The sequence below is a fragment of the Mesoplodon densirostris genome, chromosome 4, assembly GCF_025265405.1.
Source record: "Mesoplodon densirostris isolate mMesDen1 chromosome 4, mMesDen1 primary haplotype, whole genome shotgun sequence".
Lineage (NCBI taxonomy): Eukaryota > Metazoa > Chordata > Mammalia > Artiodactyla > Ziphiidae > Mesoplodon > Mesoplodon densirostris.
The window spans coordinates 129229212-129243158 of record NC_082664.1 but is presented as its reverse complement, the minus strand read 5'-3'; the positions used below and the strand labels follow the sequence as shown (position 1 = coordinate 129243158).

General features: G+C 40.2%; 1 protein-coding gene across 6 annotated transcripts in view; it reads right to left on the bottom strand.

The window, feature by feature from the left end:
• CSNK1G1 (casein kinase 1 gamma 1) overlaps nucleotides 1–13199 on the bottom strand; it is a 151543-nt gene extending 138344 nt beyond the window's left edge. For all 6 annotated transcript variants that reach the window (XR_009531800.1, XR_009531799.1, XM_060097196.1 and 3 more), the window contains exon 1: nucleotides 13034–13199. The gene's annotated coding sequence lies outside the window, so the exon portion shown is untranslated. The remainder of the gene's footprint in view (nucleotides 1–13033) is intronic.
• Nucleotides 13200–13947: the final 748 nt, after the last annotated feature.

Below are 13947 nucleotides of genomic sequence, written 5' to 3'. Positions count from 1 at the left end.
TGGGAATGCATATTGGCATAACCACTTTGAAAGACAGTTTCACAGTTTCCTACAAAATTAAACATAGTCTTATCATATAACCCAGCAATCACACTTGTTCCTTACCCAAAGGAGCTGAAAGCTTATGTACACACAAAACCCTAAACATGCCCACCCCTCCCCCCAAAAAAATGGAAGCAATCAAGATATCCTTCCATAGTTGAAGGGATAAACAAACTGTTACATCCATATAATACAAAATTATTCAGCAATAAACGGACGGGAGCTAGGAGACTGGTTCAAGATGGCGGAGTAGAAGGACATGCACTCCCTCCCTCCTGAGAGAGCACCGGGATCACAACTAACTGCTGAACAATAATCGACAGGAAGACACTGGAACTCACCAAAAAAGATACCCCACATCCAAAGACAAAGGAGAAGCCACAATGAGACGGCAGGAGGGGCACAATCACAGTAAAATCAAATCCCATAACTACTGGGTGGGAGACTCACAAACTGGAGAACACATACCACAGAAGTCCACAGAAGTCCACTGGAGTGAAGGTTTTTAGCCCCACGTCAGCCTTCCCAACCTGGGGGTCCAGCAATGGGAGGAGGAATTCCTAGAGAATCAAACTTTGAAGGCTAGTGGGATTTGATTGCAGGACTTTGACAGGACTGGGGAAAACAGAGGCTCCACTCTTGGAGGGCACACACAAAGAAGTGTGCACATCGGGACCCAGCGGAAGGAGCAGTGACCCCATAGAAGACTGAACCAGACCTACCTGCTAGTATTGGAGGTTCTCCTGCAGAGGCAGGCGGTGGCTGTGGCTCACCATGGGGACAAGAACACTGGCAGGAGAAGTTCTGGGAAGTACTCCTTGGTGTGAGCCCTCCTAGAGTCCACCATTAGCCACACCAAAGAGCCAGGTAGGCTCCAGTGTTGGGTCGCCTCAGGCAAAACAACCAACAGGGAGGGAAACCAGCCTCACCCATCAGCAGACAAGCAGATAAAAGTTTTAGTGAGCTCTGCCCACCAAAGCAACACCCAGTTCTACCCACCAGTCCCTCCCATCAGGAAGCTTGCACAAGACTCTTAGATAGCCCCATCCACCAGAGGGTAGACAGCAGAAGCAAGAAGAACTACAATTCTGCAGCCTGTGGAAGGAAAACCCCATTCACAGAAAGACAGACAAGATGAAAAGGCAGAGGGCTATGTACCAGATGAAGGAACAAGATAAAACCCCAGAAAAACAACTAAATGAAGTGGAGACAGGCAATCTTCCAGAAAAAGAATTCAGAATAACGATACTGCAGATGATCCAGGACCTCGGAAAAAGAATGGAGGCAAAGATCGAGAAGATGCAAGAAACGTTTAACAAACACCTAGAAGAATTAAAGAATAAACACCTAGAAGAATTAAAGAACAAAGAGAGATGAACAATACAATCACTGAAATGAAAAATACACTAGAAGGAATCAACAGCAGAATAACTGAGGCAGAAGAACGGATAAGTGACCTGGAAGAGAGAATGGTGGAATTCACTGCTGCTGGAACAGAATAAAGAGAAAAGAATGAAAAGAAATGAAGACAGCCTAAGAGATCTCTGCGACAACATTAAATGCAACAACACTCGCATTATAGGGGTCCCAGAAGGAGAACAGAGAGAGAAAGGACCTGAGAAAATACCTGAAGAGATTATAGTCGATAACTTCCCTAATATGGGAAAGGAAATAGCCACCCAAGTCCAGGAAGCACAGAGAGTCCAAGGCAGGAGAAACTGAAGGAGAAACACACTGAGACAAATAGTGATCAACTAACAAAAATTAAAGACAAGGAAAAATTACTGAAAGCAACAAAGGAAAAATGACAAATAACATAAGGGAACTCCCATAAGGTTAACAGCTGATTTCTTAGCAGAAACTCTATGTGCCAGAAGGGAGTGGGAAGAACCTACAACCAAGATTACTCTACCTGGCAAGGATCTCATTCAGATTCGAGGGAGAAATCAGAAGCTTTACAGACAAGCAAAAGCTAAGACAATTCAGCACCACCAAACCAGCTCTACAACAAGTGCAAAAGGAACTTCTCTAAGTGGGAAACACAAGAGAATTAAAGGACCTACAAAAACAAACCCATAACAATTAAGAAAATGGTACTAGGAACATACATATTGATAATTACCTTAAACGTGAATGGATTAAATGCTCCAAGCAAAAGACACAGGCTTGCTGAATGGATACAAAAACAAGACCCATATATATGCTGTCTACAAGAGACCCACTTCAGACCTAGGGGCACATACAGACTGAAAGTGAGGGGATGGAAAAAGATATTCCATGCATATGGAAATCAAAAGAAAGCTGGAGTAGCAATACTCATATCAGATAAGATAGACGTTAAAATAAAGAATGTTACAAGAGACAAGGAAGGACACTACATAACGATCAAGGGATCAATCCAAGAAGAAGATATAACAATTATAAATATATATGCACCCAACACAGGAGCACCTCAATATATAAGGCAACTGCTAACAGCTATAAAAGAGGACATCAACAGTAACACAATAATAGTGGGGGACCTTAACACCTCACTTACACCAATGGACAAATCATCCAAACAGAAAATAAGGAAACACAAGCTTTAAATGACATGATAGACAAGATAGATTTAACTGGTATTTATAGGACATTCCATCCAAAAACAGCAGATTACACTTTCTTCTCAAATGCACATGGAACATTCTCCAGGATAGATCACATCCTGGATCCACAAATCAGGCCTCAGTAAATTTAAGAAAATTGAAATCATATTAAGCATCTTTTCTGACCACAGCGCATGAGATTAGAAATCAATTACGGGGAAAAAAATGTAAAAAACACAAACACATGGAGACTAAACAATACGTTACTAAATAACCAAGAGATCACTGAATAAATCAAAAAGCAAATCAAAAAATACCTAGAGACAAATTACAATGAAAACACAACAATCCAAAACCTATGGGATGCAGCAAAAGCAGTTCTAAGAGGGAAGTTTATAGCAATACAAGCCTACCTCAAGAAATAAGAAAAATCTCAAATAAACAATCTAAACTTACACCTAAAGGAACTAGAGAAAGAAGAACAAACAAAACCCAAAATTACTAGAAGGAAAGAAATCATAAAAATCAGAGCAGAAATAAATGAAATAGAAACAAAGAAAACAATAGCAAAGACCAATAAAACTAAAAGCTGGTTCTTTGAGAAGATAAACAAAATTGATAAACCTTTAGCCAGACTCATCAAGAAAAAGAGGGAGAGGACTCAAATCAATAAAATTAGAAATGAAAAAGAAGTTACAACGGACACCACAGAAATACAAAGCATCCTAAGAGACTACTACAAGCAACTCTATGCCAATAAAATGGACAACCTGGAAGAAATGGACAACTTCATAGAAAGGTATAACCTTCCAAGCTTGAACAAGGAAGAAATAGAAAATATGAACAGACCAATCACAAGTAATGAAATTGAAACTGTGATTAAAAATATTCCAACAAACCAAAGTCCAGGACCAGATGTCTTCACAGATGAATTCTATCAAACATTTAGAGAAGACCTAACACCCATCCTTCTCAAACTCTTCCAAAAAACTGCAGAGGAAGGAACACTCCTAAACTCATTCTATGAGGCCACCATCACCCTGGTACCAAAACCAGACAAAGATACTACAAAAAAAGAAAATTACAGACCATATCACTGATGAATATAGATGCAAAAACCCTCAACAAAATACTAGCAAACAGAATCCAACAACACATTAAAAGGATCATACACCATGATCAAGTGGATTCATCCCAGGGATGCAAGGACTCTTCAATATATGCAAATCAATCAATGTGATACACCATATTAACAAATTGAAGGAGAAAAACCATATGATCATCTCAGTAGATGCAGAAAAGGCTTTTGACAAAATTCAACACCCATTTATGATAAAAACTCTCCAGAAAGTGGGCATAGAGGGAACCTACCTCAACATAATAAAGGCCATATATGACAAGCCCACAGCAAACATCATTCTCAATGGTGAAAAACTGAAAGCATTTCTTCTAAGACCAGGAACAAGACAAGGATGTCCACTCTTGCCACTAATATTCAACACAGTTTTGGAAGTCCTAGCCACGGTAATCAGAGATGAAAAAGAAATAAAAGGAATACAAATTGGAAAAGAAGAAGTAAAACTGTCACTGTTTGCAGATGACATGATACTATACATAAAGAATCCTAAAGATGCCACCAGAAAATTACTAGAGCTAATCAATGAATTTGGTAAAGTTGCAGGATACAAAATTAATGCACAGAAATCTCTTGCATTCCTATATACTAACAATGAAAGATCAGAAAGAGAAATTAAGCAAGCAATCATATTCACCACTGCAACAAAAAGAATAAAATACCTAGGAATAAACCTACCTAGGGAGAAAAAAGACCTGTACTCAGAAAACTATAAGACACTAATGAAAGAAATCAAAGATGACACAAACAGATGGAGAAATATACCATGTTCTTGGATTGGAAGAATCAATATTGTGAAAATGACTATACTACCCAAAGCAATCTACAGATTCAATGCAATCCCTATCAAATTACCAGTGGCATTTCTTGCAGAACTAGAACAAAAAATCTTAAAATCTGTATGGAGAAACAAAAGACTCCAAATAGCCAAAGCGGTCTTGAGGGAAAAAAATGGAGCTGGAGGAATCAGACTCCCTGACTTCAGACTATACTACAAAGCTACAGTAGTCAAGACAATATGGTACTGGCACAAAAACAGAAATACAGATCAATGGAACAGGATAGAAAGCCCAGAGATAAACCCACGCACCTATGGTCAACTAATCTATGACAAAGGAGGCAAGGATATACAATGGAGAAAAGACAGTCTCTTCAATAAGTGGTGCTGGGAAAAGTGGACAGCTACACATAAAAGAATGAAATTAGAACACGCCCTAACACCATACACAAAAATAAACTCAAAATGGATTAGAGACCTAAACGTAAGACTCGACACTATAAAACTCTTAGAGGAAAACATAGGAAGAACACTCTTTGACATAAATCAAGGCAAGATCTTTTTTGATTCACCTCCTAGAGTAATGGACGTAAAAACAAAAATAAACAAATGGGACCTAATGAAACTTAAAAGCCTTTGCAAAGCAAAGGAAAATACAAGCAAGATGAAAAGACAACTCTCAGAATGGGAGAAAACATTTGCAAACAAATCAACAGACACAGGTTTAATCTCCAAAATATATAAACAGCTCATGCAGCTCAATATTAAAAAAACAAACAACCCAATCCAAAAATGGGCAGAAGACCTAAATAGACATTTCTCCAAAGAAGACATACAGATGGAGAGGAAGGACATGAAAAGCTGCTCAACATCACTAATTATTAGAGAAATCAAATCAAAACTACAATGAGGTATCACCTCACACCAGTTAGAATGGGCAACATCAGAAAATCTAAAAACAACAAATGCTGGAGAGGGTGTGGAGAAAAGGGAACCCTCTTGCACTGTTGGTGGGAATGTAAATTGATACAGCCACTATGGAGAACAGTATGGAGGTTCCTTAAAAAACTAAAAATAGAATTACCATATGACCCAGCAATCCCACTACTGGGCACAGACCCTGAGAAAACCATAATTCAAAAAGACACATGCACCCCAATGTTCATTGCAGTACTATTTACAATAGCCAGGTCATGGAAGCAACCTAAATGCCCATCGACAGACGAATGGATAAAGAAGATGTGGTACGTATATACAATGGAATATTACTCAGTCATAAAGAGGAATGAAATTGGGTCATTTGTAGAGACGTGGATGAATCTAGAGACTGTCATACAGAGTGAAGTAAGTCAGAAAGAGAAAAACAAATATCGTATATTAACGTGTATATGTGGAACCTAGAAAAATGGTACAGATGAACTGGTTTTCAGGACAGAAATAGAGACACAGATGTAGAGAACAAACATATGGACACCAAGGGGGGAAAGCGGCGGGGTGAGGGGGAGGTGGTGGTATGAATTGGGAGACTGAGATTGACATATATACACTAATATGTATAAAGTAGGTAACTAATAAGAACCTGCTGTATAAAAAATAAATAAAATTCAAAAATTCAAAAAAAAAAAAAAAAGGACAGGAGCTATCAAGCCTCAGTAAGACATGGAGGAACCTTAAATGCATATTACTAAGTAAAAGAAACCAGTCTAAGAAAAAGCTACAGGGACTTCCCCGGTGGCACAATGGTTAAGAATCCGCCTGCCAATGCATGGGACATGGGTTCGATCCCTGGTCCAGAAAGATCCCACATGCCGCAGAGCAACTAAGCCCGTGTGCCGCAACCACTGAAGACCGAGTGCTGCAACAAGAGAAGCCAGTGCAATAAGCAGCCCGCGCATCGCAATGAAGATCCAACGCAGCCAAAAACAAACAAACAAACAAAAAACCCACATACGGACTTCCCTGGTGGCGCAGTGGTTACGAATCTGCCTGTCAACACAGGGGACATGGGTTCGAGCCCTGGTCCGGGAAGATCCCACATGCCGCAGAGCAACTAAGCCCGTGTGCCACAACTACTGAGCCTGTGTTCTAGAGCCTGCGAGCCACAGCTGCTAAGCCCACGTGCCACAACTACTGAAGCCCGCATGCCTAGAGCTTGTGCTCTGCAACAAGAGAAGCCACTGCAATGAGAAGCCCACGTACCACAACGAAGAGTATCCCCCGCTCTCCGCAACTAGAGAAAGCCCGTGTGCAGCAACGAAGATCCAACACAGCCAAAAATTAATTAATTAATTTTTAAAAAGCTACATACCATATGATTCCAACTATAAGAAATTTTGGAAAATGCAAACTATAGAGACAGTAAAAAGGTCTGTGTTTGTCAGGAATTCTGGAAGAAAAAGAGGAGGGATGAATAGGTAAAATGGGATTTTTTTCTGGCGGTAAAACTATTCTGTATGAAACTGTAATGGTGGATACATGTTATTATGCATTTGTTATAACCCACATAACCATACAACACAAAGAGTGAACCTAATGAAAACTATGGATAATAATAATGTATCAATATTGGTTCATTAATCGTAACTAATGTACCACACTAATGCAAGATGTTAATAATGGGGGAGGTAGCCCCCACTGGCCACAACTAGAGAAAGCCCACACACAGCAATGAAGATCCAACGCAGCCAAAAATAAATAAATAAAATAAATGTTTTTTAAAAATGGGGGGGAACTGGTTGGGAATTAAGTGGATATGGAGAGAGATAGAACTCTCTACTTGCTCAATTTTTTTGTAAATCTAAAACTGTTCAAAAAAATAGTCTTAATTTTTTTTTTTAAAAAGTTGGGCACCCACAATCTGAAAGAGTACCTATTGCTACTTTAAACTACAGAAATCCTAGCAAAGTTGAAAAAAAAAAAAAAACTAATAAAATCAAATTTGAATAAGCATTTAAATAAATTTAAATGAAAGAAATTAACTTTTTCCTCTTTTTTTTTTGGCCACACAGTGCGGCTTGTGGGATATTCTCCAACCAGGGATTGAACCCGGGCCCCCACAGTGAAAGCATGAAAGTGCCAAGTCCTAACCACTGGACTGCCAGGGAATTCCTGAAAAGAAATTAACTTTAATCTCCTTGCCTTTTTATTGGCTTGGTCATATCTCTGCTCACTAGCACATACATCAGAGAGTGACCTCTAGGAAAGAGAGAAGAAATCCAGCTGGGAAACTGCTTTACCACAGTTATGGTTAGCAATTTAGCCTGAAGAACTGAAATTTGGTAATCATCATGGACACTAAAGGGCGTGCGTGTGCGCGCACACACACACACACACACAAAACTTAAAACATTTTCACATCATTCATTGATACCAACAGACAATTTAAAGTGTATTTATAAATCTATCAAGATGGATGTAATGTGTGATACTCTCATTCAGAAGCCCAAAAGTCTTCAATGCCTCTTTTTCTAGGTTCAAGAATTAGAATGTGAAAACTACAGAAATCAATGTGGTCCAATGCTGTTGTTTCTTAGAAAATTTATGTGGCATTTTGATGGAGACATCAAACTGTAGCATTTTGATAGGCTTACCCAGCACCCAGAGGTGTTACACCAAGTTCTCTTTGACAGCAAGGGCAATGGCTACCTGTTCACTCAGCTTCTCTGTCCAAGACAAAATCCAAGAGAATTCCCCTTTCCCCAATATATCTATGCCTCCATAATAATGGGTGAGCAATTATTGAAGAACAATTCCCATCCCTGACACCCCAGCCCCTGCCATAACTACACTGCCTACTTGGAGCTTCTGGGTGAGGAACAGACTACAAGGGCAGTTTATCTGTCTTCCCACATCACCAGAACATTCCTATTGCAAACACAGCATGGCTCTCTTCTATCCAGAAGACTCTCTCTTCAGATCATTTCTGGGATACCATACCAGTTTTACTTTATAGTTTTTCAAAGATGCCTGGGTCTTTCGGGTCCATGCTAAGTGCCCGACTACTGTAACCTGAACTAGACACATTCTTTTCCAGCTCAGTAAATCCAAAAGGCTGTGCTCAGGATTATTAAAGATTCAAACTGAAAAGTGACAAGTATGTGCCCTATGAACTGTATGGTATCACTTAGATGAAAACTATAGCAATTGGCATAAGGTAAGGCAAAACTCACTACTCAATAAGTTTAAGTGGATTCATCAGTAAATAAAAAAAACAACAACAGAAACTTCTCTTCTGGTTGTAATATCAGAGGAAAAAAAGGATTTATTCTATATCTCCATAATCCATTTTTTTAGCAACTTCCACCAATAAGTGGACTGTGGTAAGCACTAATGACAAGAATGGTTTATTAAGCAAATGACGACAAAGATGTATGAAGCTATCTCATGTTCAGATAGTTTGAAATAACAATTACTTTTAACCAATGTCTGTGATCCTTCTGTGTAATTCAATATAAAATGCAAGTTCTTTTAGTTACAGGTTCACCGACATAGCTGAAATTATATAACCTAAATCTACTGAGGGTTTTTATGTAAAAAAAAAAAATCTGATAAATTCAAAGCCACAAAACATGAAGGGGTGAGGGAAGAGGAATCTGAAGCAGATGGCATCTCTCTAATTTTTTTTCCCCGAGTCCATCTTGAACACAGTCCCAATAATGTCAAAATCCAATTTATCTCTCCAAATAAGTAACCTACAAAACATAAAATGCTAATTCTGAAGTAAATTCATTCTTTTTTCTTTTTCTTCCCAGCTTCTCAAAGTTTCTATATTAGGCAGAAATGAGCAGAGACAAGTTAGATGTTAAATAGAGAAAAACTACCGCTCCACAAATTCTTAAGTTCTTTCATGAAAATGTACTTCCACTTATTTGAAGCCATTGAAGCAGTTTCTATCAAGATTGGTGGTAATAAAATCTGTCTATGATATCAGCCTTTTTTTCTGGATACAATGATTATTTATCTTTATTAGAGAGCAAATCATAGTCCAAAAAGAAAGAAGCTCTAAAATAGAAACAAGCTCTGGAAGAATACTCATTTGGTTTGAGGAAAGCACTGCCTGGCATTTTTTAAGCATTTCCACAGTAACTCACTCCTGATTTGGCAGCACCAATAACGTTAACTGTACTTTGTTCATTATATATTCTAGTATGGTATACAAACCTTCCCAATCTTTCCTAAAGTTTTCTGAGATCATCCAAGACATAGACATTAAAGGAAGGTTTAGTCATTTTTAGATTTCCTGACCAGCAAATTCCATAACTGACAATTGCAAAGATCTGTGGAATGGCCACATACTTTGTTTAAGTGGAAAAGGTCATTGAGAAAAGCATTATCTGTAACAGTCTCTATTATTGCCCACATTTTAAATATACCTTTTTACAGCTAGTATCCTAACTCTTATACCAAAATGAATTATTTATTAAAGTCTTATGAGAATATAGGGGAAAAAATGGGAACTTCTCATGGCTTTACCAAAGCAAGATAATATCGTCTCAACTTTAAGATTCAAAAGATACTGAAAAATAATGATCCAGGAAAACGCAGTTAAATGCTTACATATACACTAAAGACCTTACAGTGTAAAGAACAGCCACTTAGAAAGTTGAATAACCTTACAAAACATGTAGTAAAAACATAATTAGATACCTTATTAATAATTTTAAATATATCCATCCATTTATCAATTTGACCAATATTTATTTGGTGCCTATTATGTAGCTGCAGTGGTGGATAAAATTTAAAATAGTATTTCTACCTCAAGAAGCATGCAACATAGCTGGACAGTTTTATGTTTTTTTAAAAAAGTTCAATTCTGCTTAAGAGAGACACGAAGAAGAAATATATTTGAAAATTTCTCTCGAAATTATGGAAAACCTGTAAACTTCTCTAAAAAGTGATACTGAATTACAAACTTTATAACCACTTTTCTCACACAAAAAATGATTACTAAAGCAAGTTATTTGATTTTTAGCTTTTGAGTATAAAGTACATTTAAAAATTAATAATTAAAAATTACTGCAAATTTCCTGGCTGTCCAGTAGTTAAGACTTGGCACGTTCACTGCGGGGGTCCAGGTTCGATCCCTGGTCAGGCAACTAAGATCCCGCAAGCCACGCAGTGTGGCCCCCCGCAAAAAAAAGAAAAAAAAAATTTACTAACTTCAAGTTACATCAAAAAGCAAACTACATTAGCTGAAAATCTGGCATATAATAGGTTACAAATAACTGTATTGTTTCAAATCTACAAAACAAATGAATATAAAGACTTCAATGTGGGCTTCCCCCGTGGCGCAGTGGTTAGGAATCTGCCTGCCAATGCTGTGGACACGGGTTCGATCACTGTTCCGGGAAGATCCCACATGCTCTGGATCAACTAAGCCCGTGCACCACAACTAGTGAGCCCACGTGCCACAACTACACAACTACTGAAGCCCGCATGCCTAAAGCCCATGCTCCACAACAAGAGAAGCCACCTCAATGAGAAGCCCACGCACCGCAACTTAGAGTAGCTCCCACTCACTGCAACTAGAGAAAGCCTGCACACAGCAACGAAGAGCCAATGCAACCAAAAATAAATAAATAAATAAATAAAATTTATTATAAAAAAAAAGTGATTAGCCTGGTACCTGACCCCCCCCCCAAAAAAAGACTTCATGTTTCTGAGATATATTTCTATATCATCATCACAAATGATTTAAAGGCAGAAATTCATTCCATTTGCATTTATTTTACAGAATATTATACACATAAAAAGTCTGTATGTTTTGCTAATAGTTTAAATCTAATTAAGGTGAGTCATGCTACTTGTGTTGATTTTATTCTTAAAATTACAACTACTTTCTTCTATTTTATGCCCCAATTTTAATTCTCTCCAGACATGTAATGTTAATTAAGACTTATATACATTACTTTTTAAATGTTTTTCTTACCAATCCATACTACACACATCACAAATCTGAGAAAAACCTTTGAAACGTTATTGGCTATTTCAGTTAATGCACATATTCTGCTTTATTTTTAAGAGTTTTAAGAAACTACTGATAACTGAATTTCATGCTACTTATGATCAATTTCTAGAAGCTACTGAAAGTCCTGTTGTATATATATGTTTTGGAATATTATCCAGTTCTGTTCCTATCTCAAACCTCATTCCACAAAACTGGGCTACCTTGACTGCATAAGATTAAGTTTATTAATAATTTATTTTTCAATTGGAAGGTGCTTCCATTTAAAGTGGACTGTTATTTAGATATATTAGCCCCCCCTTACAATACTGATTAGAATTTTAACTCGTGTTACTTATGAAGAAACTGAATCTCTGGTAGGTTCCATGACTTGCCCGAGGTCAACAACTAGCCAGTGGCAGTCCGAGTTCAATCCCAGATTTACCTAACTCAAAACCAATACTTCCACTTGACCATAATTATCTCCTTAAAAGATTATGAGACAGGCTCAAAAGCAAGGAATCTTGTCTCTCCGAAGGTTCACGCAACTATTCTGAGACATTGATAACCACACAGTACCTACAATTCAGTCACTGATTGAAATATAAATGAAAAGGATCTGTGTGCTTCATTTAAACTAGGTCAAGCTCACTGGCAGGTAAGAAAGATGTTGGAAAAGGCTTGCCTCAACATGTCTTGCCTAGACCTCTGTATCTTTACGGTTCTCCCAGTCTATTTTTTAAAAACACGCATATCTACCAAATAAGGCTATGCCTGACCAGCTTACAGTTTGCTGGTTTCCAGAACTGCACTTTTCTAAAATAATTTAGACCAAACTTAATATTGAGCTGGGAGACTTGGTTGAATATGTCAATCTGGCACTTTCCGAACATTCGAAGTATCATTTGGGGCCACAAGCCCAGTTCCACCCTCTTTCTTTTACGCTGTGATGCCTACCCACTTGGGGAGGGGGCTACCGCTCCTGTAGGACACTGGGGCAAGAGAGCAGTAAAGGAAGAAGCGGGGGAAGCGCACGGAAGTTGGGAGGAGGGAGGTCTCCTCACCCACTCTTCTGCCCTAGCTCTGCCAAGGGCGGCTCCCCGCGGTGCCCAGCCGACTCACAACCCCCGAAGCCGGGCTCTGTCCCACAGGGGTAGGCAGAAAAAGCAGGCAATGGAAGTATGGGATTGCCCCATCCACCCCGCCGGGGTCCATGCTCTCCTTCTGGACCCAGAGGATGCTCCCTCTTTCAGAGCTAAACCTCAAGGTGGCAAACTCCCCGTCCACACCGGCCGAAGTCTTCTGCATCTGAGGGGGCGCCTCCTCCGCAACCTCGACACGGCCACCCGAAACTCTCCGCCAGCCGTCATCCCCAGCTCTTCCCTTCCACCCCCGCAACCCGCCAGGGGCACACACGCCGGCCTGCGCCCCACCCAGGATCTCCGCGCTCCCCTCCCCGAGCCGGAGAAGGGGCCCCCACCACCCCCCAGATACACACACACATCCTCAAGCTCCAGCCTCCCGGACCCCGTCGAAGCCGGAGAGAGTACCTGGCAGTGCTTCGGGGTACAGATGGGGCGGGCGCAGCCCCCTCCCGGAGGCGCCGAGTGCTTCTCTACCCACCCGCAGCTTTGGCTTCTCCCGTTCCCAGGAACGGGAGGGAGGAGAGGTGCGGGAGGGGAGGAGGAATACGAGGAGCCAAACGGCCGCAGAAGCCGAACCGGAACCTCTAGCGCTGGCCCCACCCTCGGCCCGGCGCAGAGCACCCTGGCGCTCCCGATAGGACAAACTTAAAGCAGGCAGTGAGAAATAGACACCACCACTTCCGGGTTATCCCCGCTACCGTCCCTCCTTAGCAACCGCGTGGGGTTGCTAAGCGGAAGTGCCTTCAAAGATAACCACCCCCATTACTTATGGGACTAACAGGAGGTAGCTGGGAGCGTGTACTCCTCTTTGGCAACACACTCTTACCTTCTGCTCCTGGTCTTGGGCTGAGCACGGGCTTCGCTGCCAAAGTCACGAAGCCAATCCTGCTTTTCCCTTCACCTGTACTCCCCCTACCAGACCCCAGCCACTATTTACTCCTGTTCCCTCCCTCCTTGAATCCCGGGCGGACCTATTGGCTCCTGTTAAGGCTCTCTCAGGTCCCTCGTGGGAGTTACTTTCTGGCGGTTTAGCAAGCATCTCCCTCTTGTGGATTTTCAGTTGTGTTTCTACTGAGCTTTTAAAGTCTCCTCCAATGTTATGAAACCTTTTTCGTGCACTTCGTTCTCCTGTGATAGCCCCTGAAACCGAATGGTGAGAAAGTTTTGTCTTCACCCATCTCTTTTGTAAGGATTGCACATGCTTGTGTATGATCTGGAAATAATTAATCCTTAAGAAAAAACAACGAGAAAAGGCCAAAGGAAGCTGGTGATCAAGCTTGGGAAGGAGGAAGACATTTAATCCTCCACTCAGAATAAAC